This window comes from Perissodus microlepis, chromosome 2, assembly GCF_051167445.1.
Source record: "Perissodus microlepis isolate ML-2025 ecotype Zambia chromosome 2, ASM5116744v1, whole genome shotgun sequence".
Lineage (NCBI taxonomy): Eukaryota > Metazoa > Chordata > Actinopteri > Cichliformes > Cichlidae > Perissodus > Perissodus microlepis.
This window is the reverse complement of record NC_140462.1, coordinates 13,895,203-13,900,002: the sequence shown is the minus strand read 5'-3', so window position 1 is coordinate 13,900,002 and position 4,800 is coordinate 13,895,203.

Below are 4,800 nucleotides of genomic sequence, written 5' to 3'. Positions count from 1 at the left end.
TTCTCAGAAATAAGCCCTATAAATCATCCTAAGCTTGGCCTGTGTGCAGGTTTTCCTTTTCGACCAGTCTGACAAATCTTTACCAGGTCCCACTGCCCTGCTCAGGCCTTGTCTTGCTTCTGACGTTGCGGCAAAAGAAGGTCTCTGTCAAATAGACAGCTCGTTGATGGGAAGTGTTCAGTTGAAGACTGATGAAAGGAGAAGTGAGACAGATACACATGTTGGCACATATAGTACATTCAAATGGCTCACAGATATTTAAAACCCACACTCATAAAGTGAGTCAAAATATATGTGCATATCATCAACAAATATTAGCATCTTCTCCTTCCTTAAATCTAATCCTCACCTATCTGACCATCTGTCCTTTCTAAATGAATGGCAGCATGAGAAAGAGGCTAAGACGGGATCAAATGGAACATATTGATGATGTGGACCTGTCAGTAGAGTGGGGGGTTCTAGTTTATTACCAGAGCCACAGAACACATCACATCTAATATGTCAGAGGTAATAAGGACACTCCGATGATAGGTGGCAGACTGCCAGCATGTCAGACAGCACCCTGTTATGAAAAGCTTTTCTATTAATTTTACAGATGTGCTGCTGTTTTCTGAGTGATTTAACTTGTCTTTAACAAGACACCCCCCCACCACCTTCCTTCATTTTCAGTCTCCCTCGGTCTCTCTCAATCATTTAAAAAGACTAGAACAAAGGGTACAGCAAACCAAGTATATGCAAAGAGAAGAGAGGTCTCTTTAAAAAGTCAGTAAAGTCAGTACCAATTAAGCCTTAATACAAAGAAGAAGGTTCAGTAAATGTGCATACAATATAAAAGAGCACAAAATATACAACATATCCCCATCTAGAGCAGCTTTTCTTCCATCTTTGCAAGTGTAAATGGGGACATATACCTTTACTGAGGTACCAACACACAGGTATGACAGCAAGATCCTTGTTATGCCACTCTGAAACTGTCCTTCATTTATATGCTGACATTTATATGGAAAAGAGGGTTGTGGTTGTGCATTACAAATCACTGTAGAACAAGTGATCTGACCATTTCAATAAAAAACACCCTGAATTTCTTCATTACTGATGCCATTCACTTTATTGTTTAAAAGGTTTGTTGTATTACTTTCTATACATCCTGAAAGAGAGCTCTATAGCACATTTTAGTTTAGTTTTTTTTCCCTGAGTGTATTTTTATAAGTATAATTGATGTCTATATCTCTGTGGAAATTAGCTATTCTCTTGTGAGGATTTCCCCCCTTCTTTAACCTCCTGATACCAATCTTTTTTAATTAAGTAATGACTTTCAAATGAATCCCAGATCTTGTGTGAGGAAAGACACTTATCCTTAAAAGTATCTTAGTCTTGACAGATTAATTCAAGAGGAAGTAGGGCACGTGTCCTGAACATCAAAAAAAATCCCCCCTTTGCTGTATGATGAAGTATTATATCTAGAAAGAGCATCAGTGACAGATAAGATATGTGTCTGTGTACAATATGTTTGCATGTTACCTGCAGCTACAGCGACTTCATGCGCACATCTGATTGCAATGAAAGCAGTCATTCCATTTTCAGCTATGCTGAAATCCATATTCACCCAGACAATACTGCTCTTGACTCCTGGTGAGCTTAACAAATGCCACACAATCAGTCCTCTCCCCAGCCTTTGGCTATGCCCACAACATTTATTCCTGCACTAAACCATGAGGCCAATCGATTGGCCTATACTGTGGTCAGAGCTTCTGTCAAAACGAAATACCGACCCTGTTTCCCTTAAGAACAAAAGAAAAAGGAACATGAAAAAGAAATCATAAGAAAGAGTAGACGAGGTGATGAAAATGACAAGAGTGAAATAAAGGATTCTTTTGCGGCACAAAAGATCTGAGTGTTTCCATTTCCATTTCCTGATCTTCCGCTTCTCTTTCTTTCTCTAGCATGCTATGGTGAAAAAGCCAGATTGCATGACTAAATAGTCGTGTAGAGCTTGCTCTATTTGATATTTATATTCCCATTGAAGTGTTCTTGTTCCTGAAGTTTTAATTGGGTGCTAATAAATAAATCATCCAGTCTCTTCCTCAACAGATGTGCAAGTGAGCGTTATGCTGCATAATATCTGTCTACTATGCAGGTGTGTGTGCTTGCCTCATGTCACTGGTGCACGGGATGAGATGTACCAGCGAGGCCCCCTTAATCTGGTGCGCTGTGGCTCACTGAAAGACTACATAACAAACAGAGGGATGTGACAAGCCCTGGAGATGGATTTCTGTCCAATGTGACCTGTTTTATTCTGCAGAAATGCTTTGCAAACCCGAGAAAGTTTCCTTCTGATATACTGGGCTTATGTGTGATAACTACCTTTGAATAACCTTTGGGGTTATTTGAGTGTTTGTGTTTGGATGTCAAACTGATCTCTCTAGTGTTTCCCATCATTTTTTTGTACCCTCTTCTTTTTCCTCATCACCATGCTCCCTTTTCACGCTACTCATCCTTTCTTTCCTTTTCTGACTTCCTCTGATTTTTTCTCAGCATCACTCATCACTCACCGAGCTACAGGCGATGTAATTTCTACTGGACAAGGAGGAAAGTACACAATGTATGCATCCAATACACCAGCTCAGTACGTAAAGCATATTTTCAGCTTTTATGTCTTGCACATATTCTTATATTGGTGCGATATAATAATAGAGTTATGAAGCATAGAAAAACAAAGAGAAAAAAATGAATCATGTTGCTGCACTAACTCCTTCCTCTACACACTAAAAAAATAATAATTTGCTTTAGCACAGTGGCTATGTGTTGCTTTCTGAGACAGGAGGACACTTCATGGTAGTTTCACAGGTTTGTTGCCAGTGAAAACAGTGGCAATAAGCCTGGACACAACTGCCAGGGCGAATATACCCAATTCATTCATCCAACTCAGAGAGTTAGTATGTGTTTCAGTTACTCTTTAAATTGTACAATAGCTCTAGAACATAATATTCATGCTATACTTATTCTTACTAAGGGTGGAAGGCAAACAAAGCCAAAGAACCCCAATTTGCTTCAGCTATCAGACATCAAAAACAAGGTCACAAGCTACAAGAGGGCTGCAGAAAGAAAGAACTTTAACAAGTTATTACTGAGCACAAAACATGAAGGATGGTTCATTCAAAACAAGAAAAGACACATAACTAAAAGCCCAGGCAGTCAGAACTTCATAAAAACCTCTTATTCTTTAATGACTATACTTCATAATTTGTTTTACTTGCAATGTAAACACTTTGTAAGGTAACAACCTAAAATGTCAGCCCTTTGATGCAGTACACAGTTGATTATGTATCTTCTGTGTTTGGAGGTGCACATTAATACATGACCAGCCTACAGCATTCTTGTTTCTGTCACAATTAAAAAACATATGCATGGAAAATCACTAATGTTTAATTTATTTTTACAATTTTTTACAATCTCATGAGACAATAACTGCACGCACTTGCATGAAATGAGAGGACATCATGAAACCTTTTATTTCAGAGCAAAGATTTTATGCCAAATATAAATAAGCCATTCTCAAATAAAAACTTACTGTAGCACCTTAATCACTACTGACACTAACTGACACTGTCACTTTATCAATGCTTGTCATCATGCCCATCAAGTATTTATACCTATATTTCTATATCCATACTCTATACTGGTACTCAGGTTGTTGCACTCTATTTATTTGTATTATTTTCTTACTTGTTATTCTGTTTTTTTTTTTAAATTTATTCACTTTTTTAATCCTGTTTTTAATCCTGTTTCACGTAATTTCGTTCCACCTCATGTAAACATGTGATGCCAATGACAATAAAGCTTCCTTGAATCCTTGAATCCTTGAGAAAAAGGAATTTATTTGCTTTGTCTGTTTCTTTGAGGAAGAATTGGATTTACCAGTGCGACACTATAAAATTAAGCTTTTTTAATGCATGTGGTCTAACTACCAGTATGGATTTCTATCATTTTGCAACAGTGGAACATGCTATCTGTACATATAGAAAGTTTAGTCAATTTAGTGAAATATCTGGTTGAATATCAATCACTTAGATCAATACACCATAAACTCCACTGCATTTCACCCTGCTGATCACCTTGGCGTTTTCTGCCATGCCGTTGGGTCACACAAGGGCAATGTTATTTTGTCAGTCTGCTGCTGTAGTCCAGACTGGGCTATGATATTGGATTTTATGACTTTGATAACCCAGTCTGGACTGCAGTGTCATCACTGGTTTGGTGTATTGTGGCCTTAAAGAAGAAAAATAATCTCACTGACAACTGCATTTGTGGCAGTGAAAGCTGGTTCAGATTGTTAAGTGTCCTAAAAGATTTTTCTATTTTGTGGACTATTTCAACATCTATATTATAATGACTAATTTGCTAATCTTAGCTAGCTTACATACTAATGTATGCTAATGAAAATGGTAAGCCTTTATACCTGCTTAACAGTGTTAAGCGCAGCCTTGCATACATACGGTTGATTTCCCTGTCGCCTTTTTTGTCTTGTTGCAGTTAAGAAACCTGGAAAAACAAACGTAGAAGTCGTTCCTCTACTAGTAAAGCACCGCTTGCAATGTAATCTACTAGACATTTACTCTTCTGACATGTAATCTACTAGACATTTACTTTTTCTGACATGGATTAAAAATATGTAAATGACTGTCCAACAAAGTTTGGAAAAGTAATTAATTTTGAGGGAATTAACTTCTCCGGCTTATATTACTCTGTAGCTGAAAAGCATAATGAACAATCTAATGACACTGTTCTTGTCTCCTGGCA